The 19,213-nt window shown below is 30.5% G+C and overlaps 1 long non-coding RNA gene across 1 annotated transcript in view; it reads right to left on the reverse strand.

Annotated features, from left to right (window-relative positions):
- Positions 1-5,630: 5,630 nt before the first annotated feature.
- Positions 5,631-19,213, reverse strand: part of LOC123208977 — a 98,262-nt gene continuing 84,679 nt past the window's right edge. The window contains exon 2 of the long non-coding RNA XR_006500904.1: positions 5,631-6,945. This is a non-coding gene — a long non-coding RNA (uncharacterized LOC123208977). The remainder of the gene's footprint in view (positions 6,946-19,213) is intronic.

The raw sequence follows: 19,213 nt of genomic DNA on the forward strand, positions 1-19,213 counted from the left end.
CATGTATCCTTAAGAAGCAAAGTACAGAGAATATAGGCTTTGAGTTGTTTTGTGATGTTTTCCATTAACAACTAACTTCTATATCGTATTTATTTTATTATAAAATTTTGCATCTTAATTTACTTGTGTAATTCTCATTTCTATATAGGATCACAATCTCATAAATGAAGTTGATGCTGGCAACGACTCATAAATGATGATTAAAGAAAAATTTTAGTTGATTTGAAACTCGTTTCAAAAGTGCTTTGGAAGCTTTTATGTAGTTAGTTTATCTGAGTTCATGATTGACATGATCCTTTCTGGGTCAATCCTACCGAGTTGTCATTATCTTTATGGCTGAATAGTTCTTGGAAATATCAAACTTTTGTTATTAACTGATGTTACATTTAATCTCCTATGTAGTTAATGATTCATAAACTAAGCATAGGTAACTTTGAGATTGTTTCATGAGCATTCTTCTTTTGTCTCGACCAGTATGTTAGATCACATTGTGATTTAGTATGGAGATTGATTTAAATGTCTAGCCATTCTATCTCCATATCTTGGTTTCTGCAGTGCTTCTGTTTTCTTCAGTAGCTGACAGGTGAATTATGCCTTAATATTCCTATTCTTACAATAAAGACTTTCTCAACATAAGGCTTAAACATGCCGAGGTTACAAAAGATCAATGGGAGACACTGTTCAAAGAGTGGTTTAGTGTATTCATACAACAGTTACAAAATAGTATGTATTCATTTACTAATTAACAATATACCTTTTTCGTAGACTTCTTCAATCTCCTTCATTGAATTAACAGTAATCAATTCTCAACCGTCTTTAATATTGAGTTCATATCTAATTAAAATCCTTGGTTAATTATAGGAATTACGTATATATAGAGAAGCCACAATATTAAAGTTGATGTGTCTTTAAAGTTAGATGTGTTTTTGAAGTATTGAGGTGGTTGTTGAGGAAATTCCTTGTCTTCTTGTTTAATTAATATATTGTGATCATTTTAGACACTGAAAGTAGTATTAATTCTCACAGTTGTTCTTTTATGATTACAGTTTTATGAATGAATAGAAGAAGGAGAAGAAGAGTGAGTCACAACAAATTGATAATGTTCGTCAACACAAAGCAAAGTCATGGGTAAGTGTGTGGTATTAGATGAGTTTGGCATTTCCTTTTAAACTTAATTCATAATAATATATGTAAGTTGTCTTTAGAAATTCAATTGATTAAATAAATTTTCAATATATATCGAAAAACAAATTAGACAAACAATTCAAATTGTGTTTGCTCCATATCTATAATAAGAAATTTTAAGAGCTTGATCTCTTCTATAAAAAAAAATCTCAAAATTTAGTTCCTTTTACTATAAAAATTCAAAATTTAATCTCTATATATAAAATAATAAAGTTTGGTTTAATTAATATAAAAATCTTACTAGTTCAGAATTATTAGAACCTTTTATAGGAATTAAACTTCACTTTCTTTTATTGAAGGTGAAAAGACTAAACTGTTAGTAATTTTTATTGAAAACATCAAATTAATTACTTTGCTTTCAAAACAAAATAGAACAAATAATTTTAATTGTATTTTATTAATACCTTTTATTGAAAATATTCAAAATTTGGCACCTTTTATAAGAAAATTTAAAAGTTTCAATTTATTCAATAAAAAAGGCTGAATAGAAAAAACAAAATTTTATCACTTCAATTGAAAAAATGTACTAGTTTATTACTTTGATTTTGTAATTAGTTTAGAAAAAATCATGTTGATCTTCAAATAAATATAAATATTCTTAATTAAAAGTTATTTTAAACTTTTTCTAAAGAGATTGTTGGTGGATAAAACCTAATTGGGGGATCATTTAAAACGAGAGTGAGCATTTGTGATTTGAATATAAAAAAAAAAGGTTTCGTAAATCTCATTCTGATTTAATTGTAAATGATCTTCATCACTTTTTCAATAATGTTTACTCAGAATTTATAATAAATAATATTATATGCACAAACAAATTTTATTAATAATGTTTTTGAGGAAACAAAGAATAGACATTGTTAGTTTTTCTTAGAAGTACTCAAATTCCAAGCTCTTCAAGCTGCTAAGCTGTGTTGATATTCAAAACATAGAAATTTTTCCAATTAAAAGTAAATTCAAACCAAATTAGATAAATTGAATCTCATGCGAATTTGCAAATTTCTATTTGAAACATAATATAATTAATGATTGCAATCAATCTCATGACTTTAACCAATTTGTTTCACAATTTCATCAGGTATTCTTACATTGAGGGGCAGAGTGGTATGATACTTAAAGCTTCGTATACGGAAACGATTATATTGGCAATTTCAACAATCCAAAGTAAACCAAAATGTTGCTCGAGTTTGAAAAGGAAAAATCAAAAGAGCCAGCTTAATGTTGGAATTGGTGATCACCTAATCGATATGGAGTTATGTTGATGCATAGGTAACAAGTGACGTGAGGAGATATTGCAATAATATTAACGTTAGGAATAGCATATTTTGGGTGAATTAAGAATTTAAGATAAATTATGTATTATTTCTCTTTATCGTTGAGTGTGATTGTTTGTCTTATTGATTCCATAAGTTTTCTAATCTGATTACTCAAAACAAAATAATCAACAAGTTATAAGAAAGCTGTGCAATTATTTTGGAGCCTTAATCTAACAAAACGGGCACCAACTATTTATAAAACTTGCATCTCAAGCGTGAGATTATGAGAAAGAGTAATTTACCACCCAGCACAACCAAAATAAACCATGTCCAAGAAGATTCTTATACATTATATGCACATTAAAGTTCAAATTACAAAAATTTTAGCAGAATGAAGAAATTATGCAGCACATGGAGACGTCATGGAACAGAGCAATTATAGTTTTACTGTGATTTTTTGAGTCAAACTTATTGCAATAATTTCTATTTTGAACCCAAGTTTACATCTCTCGAACTCTATTCCGTTCAATTCTATTGGAACCTTAATTGGAAAAAAAAAATGAAAAAAATTCCTAAACAATCCCTACTCTTTTACTAATCATCAAACTCCTGACAACTAAGCAAAAATGAAAATAAACTACATTAACTACCCTTAAATGCTAAATTTTTAACCTCAACCAAGGGTGTTATGGTCTTTTCACACAAGTTAGTAAAAATAATTTAAATAAAATAATTTTTATTTTCCCTCACACATCCTCTTTCTGACCCCATTCGCTTTTGGGAGAATTTTCTAAGAAAATATATATTAATCAAGATAATATTGTCACTGCAATTACATCGTTGATTACATAATCCACATTGTATCCTTTTCATCTCTCAAATCTGTCATCAAAAGCCCACAGATCACTTTTCTCTATTTTTCTCAATTTCTTTCCATTTTTTCTCCTTTTTTAGGTGGATTCAAATTGAACTAAATCCGAACAAAAATCAAATCAATTTTGGTCTAAATCTCAAATGACTAATTTTGATAAATAGTATTATCAAAGAAAAAGCGCAAATGAAACAAATCAAGTATTAACTGATATCAAATGGATGAACAAGATTTGCCACAACCTCATCCGAGTAAATGATATAAACCCAACAATGACTAGTTACCATAAGTATGATTAGTTGACAAAACTAGTCATTTATATTTTTGGATAGGGTTCAAACAATTGGACATAGGACTGCTATCAAACCAAACTAAACTGAATATTATTTGATTCAAGTTTGATTTAATTGTATTTACACAAATCTCAAGTTCGTGCTCACCAAGTTAAGTTATTGTCTTGAGCTCGAGATAAAACAACAAATTTGAGCTTGATTCGATACATTAAAATTAAATCTCGTAACTTATATATTTATCAATTACTCTCATATTTAAAATCAAACCAACTCAAAACTCAAATCTGCTTGATATAAACCATGCCATGAGCAGTTTGAAAGCATCCCACCTCACTTGCAACCCTAATTGGGCTTCTGGGACTCCTCCAACTAGACCTGGCCACGGTTCATGAACCGGCGGTTTTGGTTTGAAACCGTCGATTCATGGTTCGAAAAATTAAGGACCCTGAACCGAAACCATAATAGGACGGTTCGTTCACGGTTTGGAACCGACAGTTCCAGTTTATGACCCCGGTTCGAAACCGACGGTTCCGATTCATGACCCCAATTCGAAACCGACGTTGAACAGTCAATTCTAATACATAATATTGATTTAATTTTTAAATTATTAATTATAATAATTGAAAATTAAAAGAAAGACTTGAATTTAATTTTTCAATTAAGCTTCCTACGTATTTTCTTGAGGTTTAGAATAATTAAAGCCTACGTAATTCTTTTACCTTTGCATAATAAAAAATAAATTATATGATTAATTATGAAAGATAATAAAATAAATAAATAAAATTAATTATAGGAATAAATTCTATAATTAATTATGAATTGTATAATAAAAATTGAAATTGAAATTAATAAAAAATAAAGAAAGAATTTAATTAAATTTGAGAGAATTTGATTGAAAAATTGAGAGAGTATTAAAAATTGAAAGAATGAGAATGAGAGTAAATGAGAGAGTTTGAAAGATTTAGTGTGGACGAGTTGAGAGATTGAATGAATATATATAAGAAAAATTTTTATAAAAAATTAAAAAAAAAAGAGGGGGTGAAACGAAATTTACAAAAATTTAAATCTTTTGCAGGGGGCCAACCCCCTGCAAAAGATTTTGAAATATGCAGGGACCCGGTCCTGCATATTTGTAGGGAACCAACGGTTCCCTGCATGCAAGGAACCGTTGGTTCCTTTATTTTTTTAATTTAAAAAAATTCAAAAAATAAAATAAAATTACCTGTTCACAAATCCTAAACCGCCGGTTCATAAACCGGATATGAACCGGCAGTTTACGGTTCCAAATTATATAAATCGGAACCGAACCGTCAAACTCTGGTTTCGGTTCTTCCGGTTCCGGTTTTATCCGGGCCAGTTTCGGTCCGGTTCACGGGCCAAACCGGCCCGTGGCCAGGTCTACCTCCAACTCCAATTGTTTAATGCCAGATTATCATCACAAAAGTAATTTGAAAGACTCTGAGCTCATCGGGACAATATTAGCAGCTCAAAAAGTGTAGGAAAGCTAGTTGATATATAGGAGTCTGGGCATAACAGGAGAAGTAAATGACCAAGCTTAATCTAGTTTTAAAACATTAAGATCCATAATGCATATATACATGCTCAGAAATTAAAACCAGCATGACTACCGACTAATAAAAAAAAAAAATCTCAATAATCCATGCATGGTCTGACCAAGATGTTAATCAAATCTTCACATTGTCGATGAAACACTACTCAAGCGGTTGATCCCAAAAACTTCTTTGATAAAATGTCTTCGCGTCAATCCATAAAGTTGTTCAAGTACCTAACATGTAATAATAAAGTTCAAATGCAGGCATTTGTCAAAATACTAGAGAGAACAAAACGTTATGATGAACAAGACTTGGCAAGTCAGCACAAAATTTCTAGACGAACACAAGAACGGATCTGTCTTTTAAAATCAGAACAAAATAATGCTTCATACGAAGCCGAGTTGAAAAAGATTCAACTTAGTAAGGATTTGATAGAGTAAGAAATCCAGGGATCAATCAGTAATTGCATCACAAAGATATAATGTTACTGTATATTATGAAGTGAAAGTTAAAAAACATATAGAAGGTGCCATGAACACCAAAGGCTGAACATATCGAAGCCACAGAAACTTAAGAATCTGCCACAAGGCACAAATTAATGAACCGATAAAAAGGAAATTTAGTTTACAGATAAATATTTGTTTTGACATATGAATATACAGAGACTATCAAGAACTGAAATAGAAAAACAGAGTACCCTATGACAATGAATCATGGCTGAGAGAAGAGTGATCATGAAATTTTGTAACCATTCCCTAAAATTGATTATCTGAAACTGGAGTAAACAGAGAAACTGCATAAAACATTCAACTATAAATAATCAAATTTGCTTGAATCTCATGCTTGATGATCCTGCAAAGAGTAATTTAACTATCTCCCGAACAACCTTGAGGAATGATTATCCAAGAGTTCACACCCACAACTGGCTAAAGCTTGGATTACGACAAAGAAAGCATCAAGAAAGATGGTGTAACAAAAGGAGACAATAAGGAACACAGCAAAGCAAATCCATATCCAATTGAAAACAAGCAACAACAACTAAAATCTGTAAAAGCATTTGAACATTGAAAATTTACATATAGGAAGTCAGTATATGTACTGTTTTACACCATGCCCTTCTAAATCAGTATTTCCTGTGCTTACACAATCTTGTTAAAATTGTCCTCAATCTAGCTACACAAATCAGATTTCAATTTAAAAATAATAATCAACACACAGATATTACAATAATACCATGGAACTGCTGTCAGAATCATGGAACAACCTATAAATACAAGCAACTCCCCCTGATGCGGCTAACATACAATTTTGATGTGCTTTTTAAATCTGCACTTTCAATGCTTACATAATCTCGTTAAAAGTCTTTAATCTAGTCAAACAAATCAGAATTTAATATGGCATTGCTATCACAAATAAAGAAATGAACCATAAAAACAAGTCCACTCCAGCGAATTCATCACTGCAAGTGCTATACAATACACAATTTAAAAAGAAAAAGAAAACTTACGTTCAGGGAAGAGCCAAGCTGGTGGAGACCAAAAAGTCTCATAAGATTCAGGAAATGATATGAGCCACTCATTACTACCGTCATTGAAGTCAAAAATCGTAGTATACATCCCAGGGAAATCATATGTAACCCCGAAGAAACCAGTTTCACCCATACAAACACAATTTGGTTTTATTCCCAAAAAATCTTTAGCCGAAGTAAATAAGCTACCTCCATCAAACGGAAACAATGCTCGACCCTCCAAATCCTTCCCTTCAATCCCCTCTTACTCTTCTTCATCAAGCTTAAACACAAAGGAAATAGAATTCAAAACCAATTTCTAAGCCTCTTATTTCCCAATTTTTTATCACTACTATTACGATTTTCAAACAAAGACAATTCACTAGATGTATATACAAAGCTTCTGTAAGTAAAACCGGTCAACAATGGAGGCAAAGTTTCACTAACCTCCAAAGACTTCGGATCAACACTTAAAATATGCCCGTTTGACATCACTACATGAAATTGGTTCTTATAATAAACAATATCCTGAACATCAACATCACCAAAACCCAAGTCGACCCATTTCTTATGACACCTCTTCCAAACCATCAACTCCAAATTCAGAAAAATACAAGACTGCTAACTCATCATTATCTGCAGAGACGGCAACTTTTTGCAACAAAATATATTTCCACCCACTAAACTGTCTCGGATGTTCATCCGGAACCCAATCAATTCTATACCCTTTACTGATGTCCTGCACGCGATATTTCAGTAAGTTCACTGACTGAGGCAACATTACAAAAACGTGCTCTTCAAAATGGCGGCGAGAGTAGGGGTCCTGGACCCGGGTTTTTCCCAGGCTTGATTTTTCAACTTTGACTACCACGGAGGGGTCTCGTGGGAAAGGGGTTGAAAGGCATAGACAGTGGATTCAGCAATGACGAGGTGCACCAGTCGGGGTTGCAGGGGCGGTGGCCATGGATGGAGGGTAATTTGGGAAACAAATATTAAAAAGGTAATAACACTCAGCAGAGTGCGGAAGGAGGAAGAAGAAAGGGAAAGTTTTCGGAATGAATCACAGAGACGAAGATAAATGGGATTTCCCAGACATGTCGAGGTCCCAGTGTTAGGGCGAGTGACAGTATCAGAAAGGGCAAAGAACAATCCCGCCTAAGTTTTGGAGCGATCTCAAAAACTTAAATACCATCTATAGGCTATCTTCTATTCAAATTTTTAGTTATAAATAAGAGTAAAACCAGCATTTTACTTTTTATAAAAATATATTATTTATATTATTTTACCTTCAAGATTTTGAAAAATGACATTTCAATCTAATCTCTCAACCTTTAAAAAGCGACATTTCACCTCCACAAACCCATAGGTTTTCTTCTCTTTGGCAATAACAACAACAACAATGATAGCAACAACCACCATTCTCCTCCCTTATCTTTTTGCCACTATTGACGACATTTCATGACTAATGAAGAAGCATCATCTCAACAAATCAAAGACAAAAGTATTTGACTTCTCTAACACTAGTGCTATGAAGCAGCATCAATTTTGCTTTCGGTCGATTCAGCTTCAGACGAAGACAAATCACACTACAAAAGCATTATTATACTTGAACTCGATTTAATTGGATTTATGCAAGACTTGAGTCTGAGTTTGGAGAGCTCAGGAATTGTTAGCCCTAGCTAAACTTAAAATAGAAACTACTGAATTAAGTTTAACTTGAAAAATTATAATTAAATGACTGTTTTGACTTTTTTATGTCTTTGTACCTTTTTGAAATCTTGAAAAGGAAATGTTACAACTTACAACTTCAAATATATTGGGATATTATTGTTTAATTGAAGATGCAATTCTTTTATTCTTGGGTGATTAAAATTAATTACTTTGTTTATATGCAATATTAAATGTTATTATAAATTGAGAATACTCTTCAATATAAATAAATTAAAATATCATCATATGATTAGTGATTTAATTATATAATAATAAGTTAATTTGTTTAAGTATATTTCTAATTTATCATTTATGCATAAAATACAATTGTTTGAATATGAAGGCATTTTTATGTTTTACTATAATTTTAGCAATTATGTTATATTACATTTTAGTGTTCAAATTTAAAATTTTCATATTTAGGCTTATTTAGATGTAGAAGTCGATTCAATCCTAGTCCAGTCAAATTTGAAGCCAATTTAAGGTTGGATCAAATCTATTATATTCAGTTCAAGTTCGAATTTTGATTTGAATTCAAACTTGAATTCTGTGATCAAATTGAGGATATATAATTTATAGATGACATAATCCTTAGAGGGCGTTTGAGTTTGAGAATGTTTTATTATCAAAATTGAAAGATTAATGGGTATAAATTATTACTATATTTGATAAAATTTGGTAAAAATTCGTAAGTATACAAATTTTAATAAAGTAAAAATGATAATCAGATTACTTTTTATATTACTTACCCACATCCCCATAAGTAATAAAAAATTATCAAAATATTTTATTATTTATAAAATAAATCAAATAATGTAAGTAACAAAAAATAAATTAATGAATTATATTTTGATGTTTAATTGTTTCTGCTTTAAGGTAATTGAAAATAACTTACACATCCTTCCACTATTTTGCTTTGACACATTTGTGCTTCATGTGCCACGTGAGTTTCCAATAAAATATGACTTGCTTTCCAACCAGGTCTTGTCTGTGCAACGAAAGCTTAGTTTCTTACTGGAAAGTTTTTTCCTGCACATACTGTAAGGAATTCGCTCAATTTCCATTAACATATGATGAAGTTGCTAAGACTTGCTTTAACAGGAATTTTTGAATCAAGTCCTTGAGATCAGCAAGCTTGATGAAATTAAGGATGCCATAGTTGGCATACTAGCTGTTAGTCATCTATAAACTGAGCAGCTCAAGCGGCTGTCGAACTTGTTGCCACCATTTACTGTCTTTACAAATTACAGTTGAACCTACAAGCGGTGTAGATGCACGAGCTGCAGCAATTCTTATGCGGGCTGTTATGTATGTGGTTGAGACTGTGAGGAAGACAATTTTTTGCACTATTCACCAACCAAGCATCCACATGTTTGAAGCATTTGATGAGGTAATTTTTTTTCAGTTACAGCAGAAATGTAAAACTAGGATTTGTCTGTGAAATTATAATTTTCGTACTTACGAAATTTTAATGTGGCTGAATAATATGATACTGCAAATATTATCTTGTTGAATTTTAAATTGCTCTCATTTCTTAATGTTAATAGTTGATTGATGCAATAACCTTTGCTGCAACTCTTTCTCTGATAATATCCAGATCCTTTCAATATGACATTCTCTGCAGTTTCTGCTTCTACTTTCATTTTGTTATTATCTATAATTGCAAATTGGATTCTGTGAAAAATTTTCTACACAACCCTCGAATTACAGTAATGGAAAGCAAAACCTAATGGCTTTGTCATCAGCCAAAAGTTTGATTTTGATTAAGTCTCTGTACCTTTACCACTCAAGTTTCCCTTTTAACAATTTTTATATTTGTATTGCTGTAAGAGTATCCTGGCTGACCTAGATACTGGCATAGACCAGTTTACTCTTGTTGCACTTTTTTACTGAAGCAATAATTCTTGTAATACAGTAAACAGCAGTTTTGTCAAAATGCCGAAAACAGATGGGTTTCAGGCCTGATTCGAACTGCCCCCTATGCTGACCGTTTCTACTAGTATTTTAAAGGTATATTTCCATGTTTTCTTTTTCATTTATATGTCAGGCTTTGCTGCTTGTAATCAATTGCTTCTTTTATGAGTCTTGCCAACATAGCATGCTTGCTGGAAGAACCGTGAGAAGCTGAAGCTGCCTGCCTGAGTTGATCAAGAAGAAGGGCCTCTTCCATGGCTGTGTATTTAGATGATAAACAATTTCCTTATTTCACTTCGAATACACCCACTAAAATTTTTGCCGTATAATTCTACAAGTTTTATGTTGATGTATTGGTACAAACATATGTTTGTAGCAAAACTCCATACATGACAATGATTTTGGCAAAGAAAAGAAGAGAAAAAGCAGTTACAAGTTTGCACTTTCCATTCATTTCTGCAACTCATTTTTACAATTACCATTTCTAGCTAGTTTTTCAAATCCGTATTAGCTTGTTTATTCAAAACAATAATAGTTCAAATAACTATAATTACGTGAACTTCAGCTTATTATACTTCAAACTCCAACAAATAGCACAAGGATTGGAAAGGTGATCCCTCTTCTAACGACATGGATCTAAAATTTGGGTGTCAGTGCTTTGCCCAGTGGTATGGATATTTTCGAATGCACGTGAGTGATGCAGAACTTTGGATTCTGTTCACTACTAGTTAGTGTATTCAAACAGAGCGGTACAACCTATGAACTAAATCGATTTGCTTTACTTTTGTGGATATGTGATCAGTAAATACACGGTTGACATGTCTCTGTTTTATTTTCTTTTGGCTTTAAAAAAAAAAAAAACTAAAACACAATGAACTAAGAGAGATCAAGATTTATAGGGATAATAATTCTTGGAGGTACCAAACTATTATTAGTGGAACTGAATTATATTATTTTTATTGAAGGTGTTGAACTTTCAGATTTTCTTAGTTTAAAAATTGAATTTTTAAATTTTCTTATAAAAGAAACCAAATTTTTAGAATTTTTATTGAATATGCCGAATAAACACAATTAAGATTGTTTATTTTGTTTTGAAAACAAGGTTATTAATTTGATACTTTCAATAAAAAATAATGAAATAGTGAAAGTTTAATCTATTAAATAACAGAATCTAAAAGTTCGGTCATACAAAAAAAAAAAAGACAAATAAAACCAGTTTCCTTGATTCTTGTTTACCCAAAATTCTTCTTCATTTCACTATTTTTCCTTTTTGTGTTTTACTTTCTTTATTTGGTTTTTTTTTTTTTCAGGGATTTTGATTTATAGCACATACAGTAAGTTGAATGACTTTCCATTCAGCAAATTAAACTATGAGCAGCTTGTGGAGATGTTAAAAATTCAGAAAAACCCTGACCGCTAACTCATCATTATCTGCAGAGACGGCAAATTTTGCAACAAAATATACTTCCACCCACCAAACTGTCTCGGATGTTCAACCGGAACCCAATCAATTCTATACCTTTTACCGATTTCCTGCACGCGATATTCCAGCAAGTTCACTGACTGAGGCAACATGTCAAGAACGTGCCCTTCAAACGGCTGAGTTCAGTTTGGGTTGGAGGCGTTGCACGATGTTGAAGAAAATGGGGTCTGGAAGGCTGCACCAGTCGGGAGTTTTAGGGGCGGTGGCCATCGATGGAGGGTAATTTGGAAAACAAAGATTAAAAGGGCTAAAAACACTCAGCAGAGTACGGAGGGAGGAAGAAGAAAGGGAGAGGGAAAGGGAAAGTTTCTTAATGAATCACAAAGATGACGATAATGGGATTTCCCAGACATGCCCAGGTCCAGTGTTAGTACGATAACCGTATCAGAAAATATCAGAAATATGTAGCGGAATCCTCAAGGTTTGAAGAAAGTACAATCCGCCCGAGTGTTACGGATAATAATAATACATTTACAAAAATGATATTGCTTTACCACGATACCAAGTCAGACTGTAAGTTGAGCATTATTATATTTAAACTCGATTCAATTGGATTTATGTAAGACTTGAGTCTGTATTTGGTGAGCTTAGGAATTGTAAGCTTGAGTTGAACTTAAGATAGAAATTGAGGATATTCTTTGTTTTAAATAAATTGAGATATCTTTGTACCTTTTTAAAACCTCGAAAAAAAAATGTTACAACCTCGAATATATTAGGATATTATCGTTTAATTGAAGATGCAATTCTTTTAGAGCAATACTACGTGTACCTATTTTTGGTACACAATTTATGTACATAGTGATATGTCATCATGTAATTAAGTGATTTTAAAACATGTGTTATCATATGATAAAGAAATATCTAATCACATGATAACACCTCATCTGTGTACACAAATTGTGTACCAAAAATAGGTACACATAGTTTTATTGATTATTTTATTCTTATGTGATTAAAATTAATATACTTTATTTATATGTAATATTAAATGGTATTATAAACTGAGGATATTCTTTGACTTAAATAAATTGAGATATCATCATATGATTGATGATTTAATTATATTTAATTATATAGTAATACATTAATTTATTTGAATATGTTTTTACCGACTTATTTATACATAAAATACTATTGTTTTAATATGAAGGCATTTTTATGTTTTAATATAATTTTAGCAATTATGTTACATTGCATTTTAGTGTTCAAATTTAAAATTTTCATATTAAAGCTTATTTAGATGTAAAAGCAGACTCAATCCTAGTCTACTCATATTTGAAGCCAATTTGAGGTTGGATCAAATTTATCATATTCAGTTCGAATTCAAACTCAAGTTTAAATTCTATTTTACAATTAAATTAATATATTATTTTATATGATTACAAATTGTTCAAAGTTATGGAAAAGATACCCTCAAAAACGTTGTTAGCAAACTACAAAATCATATGATAAGTGTGTGGGATTAGAAGAGTTGACATTTCTTCTTAAACATATTTCAAAAGAATATATATAAAAAAATTTGTCTTTAAAATTTCTATTGATTAATAAATTATAAGGTCATATATGATATTTGATATAAATTTAAAAGGATTATTTTATATTTTATTCACAGAGTTAGTATCTCCAGTGGCTTATGGCGAAAACTCCTAGTGCTTTAGTATTCGGCTTTGTGGTTTCAGCTCACACTCAATTTTGAAAGAGCCATAGAGACCTCTTGAGGTCTCTCCCTTCCGCTCTCTGTAACCCAATTGAAATTGTCGATGGTTGTCAACTTAATTGTCAGAAATCCAGGTCATTTTCGTCATCACAAATTAGTTGAACGTGTATGTTAATGTTTGTTGATATTTTTAATTTTGCAGATGAATTTGCCAAGTTTGACTGGATCTGTTCAGCACAGTCAACGAAATTGGTGCCAAATGACTTTAGTACACTGTGAGCAGATTAGAAATGTTAATGTATGCATGTCTATAAAAGATATAATAATAAATACCCCTAACTTATAAAAGTCTTTTTTTGTTGGGTTTTTAGTCACTCATGAGCCAAGTAAAGATAGAAATGGCAATGCATGTCAGATGGCGATCTTATACATTCATGTATAATGAACAAATGTTTAAAGTTATTTCTTTGTTTGGGTTCCACATGCCTGGGGCTTTAATGTGTACCGGTAGTGAAACCATTTGGGATATGTAAAATTTAACATATAAGTGTTTCTTTTAGGTATTATTGTGAATATGGTCCTGTATAATTGAAGTTTAAGGATCTTCATTAACTATTGGAATTGACTACTATATGAATTTATGACTGGGAGAGGGTGACCATGATTAGTATAGAAGAGTTTCTGGTTATTAAGAAACTGCAAGTCTGTGAATTGATTTCCGTGTGAAAAATATAGTGTTGCTTGTTTCTTCATTCTGGTCATAGGAGTCAGCTGTGGCAATAGGGAGCTCTGGGTAAAAATCGTTAAAAATGAATAGATTACAGCAGATAAATATATGAAGGGTAAAAGTGAGAAAATCTAACTTCAGGGTACACATGATTGTCAGAATGTTAGAACGGACCTATTACATGCTGCAAGTGCGGGATTCAGAGTTAAATCAATTAAATATGCATATGTTTCTTGCATGCCATCAGTTGGTACTTTTTAGAATAAGTTTCTGGTGTTCTGGTTGGTACTTTTTAAAATTTCTTGCATGCCATCAGTTGCTAATTGAAGTTTGTAGCTCAAAAGATTTTTAAACTTTATCACCTGGTCCTACATGGTTTCTGTAGAACAAACTGTTTTTACTGAATGCTCAACTTTACTATATGTGGTCATAGGTGTTTGAAGTTCAACTTTACTATATTGATTTGTTGTTTTGGATTTGTACTAGATCTTGAAAAAATGCAATGAACTGAACTTGAGAGAGAAAACAGAACAGGTTTATGACATTGCCCAATATAGCCCAGGACATCAGTAAGGTGAAATTTTTAGTAGGTTGCTTAATTTTGAAGTACTAGATTATACTGCACTCTTATGTTGTATTCAACTGCACAGACCAAAGTTTCCTGGGCTATATATCTAAGATAGAACCTAGTCAAGTCTTTTCAGACCCAATTTATGTTCCTACCCTTACATGCATTTGCTTTTAGCTTGATGCAAGATGAAAGTAAGCGAATGATGTTTTCATTTGCTTTTAGCTTGATGCATTTGTCTTCATTTACTTGAAGTACATATAAAATTTAAGGGGTGTAAGTTATATTTAAAACTTTTTTGGGCTTATTAATATTTTATTTGAGCTAAGTCATGAGCTCGTGAGCTCATTGAGCTAGTCATCCTCAAGCTTGAGTTGGACTCGAAAACTAAATTGGAGCAACACAAGCTCAATCTTGGCTTGAGTCAACTTTCACCCTAGATTTACATAGATACACTAGTTTGTATAAAATATGTTGTATAAAGTAAGAGTTGATGCAAGTCAAACTGAGCTTGAGTTTGGATTAGCACGAACTCGACTCAATTTGAAAGAGTTAAACTTGCCTAAAACTAATTTGAACTCAGTTTAGCTTGAGGGGAATTGAGCTTGAGTTCAACTTAAATTCAGCTACAATACCAACTCAAGTTCAAGTTTAACTCAGTTTTGTATTATAATTGAGCCAAAATCAATCAAAATAATATTGTTTTAATATATTTAAATTGAATTTTTTTAGGCTCTCAAGCTTGATGAGTCGTGAGACAAATACCCTTTAAGCTTGAACTCAAGCTCAAACTTGACTGTACAAAATCATTAGGCTCAAGTTTGAATTCATTTAAATTGAACTTGTTCAATTCATTATGGAAATCAAATTTGAACTAACTGAACTTGAATCCACCTTATTGTTAAGTATATATCCCAATAATTAAATGGTTAGGTGGATTCTTTGCAAGCAGTTGTCCATAGATCTGTATAATTAATCTCACATTGCATATTATACAAAGAGGACAAATGGAAACCAACTCAAGTTTGTTTGTTCGATGCATCTGATGGCCACCATGTGAAGGACATTATATTATATTTATAAATTTCATTTTTCTTTACATAATATTTATAGAGGCACCTGCAATATAATATATAAGTAATATTAATTTTTATATGTTGCAGTTGACAGTTTTACTAAGACTCTTGACTCTTCAACATGTGTAAAGTCTTTTTTAAGTTTATCTATATATGTGAAAAGAGACATCACATCACGTGGGTTTGGTATTAATTTATAGAAATAGGACTATAAATGTTCTTTAAGTTTTTCTTTGTCAATATTTTATTTTAAATTGAATTTATATTTTTAAAATTAAAATGTGTTTTTTAATGTTGTATTTTATTATTAACACACCTATCTGAAATTAAGAGGTTCAGTTCAAGGTTTCAAGTAAAATTTTTTATTTTTTTATTTGTTTCTAATATATATATTTTTATATTAAAGTCTTCATCATGTATTAAATTTGAACATGCTTAACACATCAGACATAATGTTATTTCATTCTTATTTCAAAATCATAATATATTCTAAATTAACTAATATCTTATCCCCAAATAATCTATATTTTAATTCTATGAATAAAATTTCCCCATTCAAAAAGGTAACCATTCATCTTAGGTGGGTTTTCTGTTTTGAAAAATTACTAGAATGGACTTTTAAGAATATTGGATGTAAATATCATCTACAAATTTAATAATCCTTACTCCAACGTCCTTATCTTTGACTGACAAAAAAATTAATAATAATAAAACTAAACGACAAACTCAACCATAAATTACGTGCCCGTCACATGCATAAATTAAAAAAAATTAAATTTAAAAATAGTTAAATAATAATTGCAGGTGGTATTCCCTAAAAATAATACCATTATCAAAATCTACAAATCACGTGTCAGCTTAATAAATAAAAAATCCCATGATTTCACCCTGTCAAACACGCTCTCCAATTAATCACTTTCATCGCCCTAATCTTGACCGACAACACAATTTTTTAACTTGCTTTAATCTTGATTAATTATTAATAATTATTACTATTAAATTAAAAAGGGTGATATACATAAAGATGTAATTGAATCCGAAAAAGAGATAAAGTAACACAATGATGACGCGCCTTGTCGAATCACCAAACCTCCTTCCTTGGGAGTCGTAACGAAGAAGGCTTTATGATGTCTCATTTTTTAACAAAAGCAAAAATTGGATAAAGTATGAAATACTCTACTAATATGTAACATACGGTTCTGTCACACTAGACTTTTTTCCTACTTTTTTTCTTTTGGAGCCACTCTTCAACCACCCATTCTCGTGTCTTCTTTATATTTTTAATTAAAATAATTAATAATCTAAATTATAAGAAAATTTTGTTGATATTTATTTTTAGATTTTGGTGAGGCTGGGCTGTAGCGCATGAGATGGAGTAGAGTAAAGTGGGGTCACTGCCACAACTGCAGAACAACAGCGATATTTGCACGCGCCTGATGTGTCAGTTGTTGCTTCACACCTGTCGCTTTAACTTACACTCGTTAACTCCACGCTTCTATATTTGGCGTGAATTTCACGCCTTCTTTTAAAGCTCCTTTTCACCCCTTTGTAAAAAAATCAACCACTATTTTAAAATAGTACAGATAATCAAATTAAATATTTAATTGTTAATTTATTACCAAATTATTATATATTTTAATTTTAAAATAACTAAAATATATAATAATTTGAAATGAGTAAAATTCAAGAATTTTAATTTTAAAAAGTGACTACAATCCTACCACATCCGTTAAATAAAAAAAATTTTCTAATGGTAGATAAATAATAATTTATATAGATAAATATTGGATTATTAATATATAGAGAGAGAGCCATTAAATGAGTTGAGCTAGTTTGAAGCATGAAATTTTAGTTTGACTTAAGCAAACACGACTCACTACTATACCATATTGTGTCAGGCTTGCAAGTTGGTTAGGTCATGTCGTAAGCCTAAACTTTAGGTTTGCAAGGTAGCCTGATATTCTATACAATATTATTAAAAATATTAATAAATAAATAAAATAATAATTATAATACAAAATTTTATTTTTTTAAATTAGCAAGGGTCGACCTGTTAAAGGCTCGACTATATATATATAAAGTCATATTGTAGACTTTGTGTATTTTTCAAGCCAACTCAACTCACTGACATCTTTATATAAAAATATATTTTTGTCGTATTAGAAATCTTAAAAGATTTTTATTGTTTCTTACCACATAACATTATTATTACTTCTTATCGTGGATGGGGTAGCGGGCAAGCTGTTTAAGTTACTTTTAAAAAACAATTAATGTTAGATTCAAATCTACTTAAATATATAATGATCAATTCGAGATTGAATTCATTCAAATTAATCAAAAATGTCATTAAACATTAAAAATGGAATAATTAATATCACAAATAGAATAAATAGTTTCAAAAATAGACAAATAGTATTATTGATACGATAAAAATTATTATCGAATGAAGATTTGAACTGAACTCAAATTAAAACTTTAGTTTAAATTCAATTCGAATCAAATTAAATATTAAACTTGAGTTTAATTAACTTGGTTTGAAATCTATTGTAAAAGCAATAAGAAACTCTAATGTGAGATGGGAATTTTTGGCCTATTTGTGATGTACCATTTCATATAGTTCGTTTTGCTAACAATCGATGGAATCCACTTTAAATGATTAAAAAAAAAAACAAGACAAAAATAATTTGAAAAAAAAAGGTACAAAATTATAATATTTGAACTAATTGGACTCAATGTAACAATTTAAAATGAGAAGGACGTAAAAAAATATTTTTAAGTCTTTTTCTCATTGTAAGTTTTTGTCAAAGTCTATTTTAACTAAAAACTTGTGCCATAACAACTCACTTTTAAATCGGAAATCCATACACCCAAACTTTGAGTTGCAGTTAAATTTTTTTCATCGATTTTCACATAAATTAGGAGTGGAATGAAAAGCAATTCGGTGAGTTTATCGTACCAAAATAAAAAATACTTTGAATTTGATTTGAACAAAGATGAGATAGTTTAAATACAGTTTGAATTTATAGTTTGAAGTTGTGTATTAAATTTGTTATTATTGAATTTATGATTAATTAACAAAATAATATTATTTTATATGATAATAAAAAAGTTAAATTGTTGTAATAATTGGATAAAATTATTTAAGTCACATTAGAAACCATATTTAAATCGGAACAAACCATCAACCCAAACTACCTAACTTTCGAACTAGATTGAATAAATTCTACTAGTACAATTAAGTTAATGAGGTATGAAAATGGTAAAACTAAGATAAAATAGAGAAAAAAGATTACAATGAAACCCACCACATAAACGTGGAGATGGGTGAAAGTAAAATTTAGTTTCCAAAATGTAAAGAGAAAAAAAAGTTCAAGAGTTCATTCATAACCTTCAACATGAAATTTCCTATTTTACTT

The sequence above is a fragment of the Mangifera indica genome, chromosome 2 (genome assembly GCF_011075055.1).
Source record: "Mangifera indica cultivar Alphonso chromosome 2, CATAS_Mindica_2.1, whole genome shotgun sequence".
Lineage (NCBI taxonomy): Eukaryota > Viridiplantae > Streptophyta > Magnoliopsida > Sapindales > Anacardiaceae > Mangifera > Mangifera indica.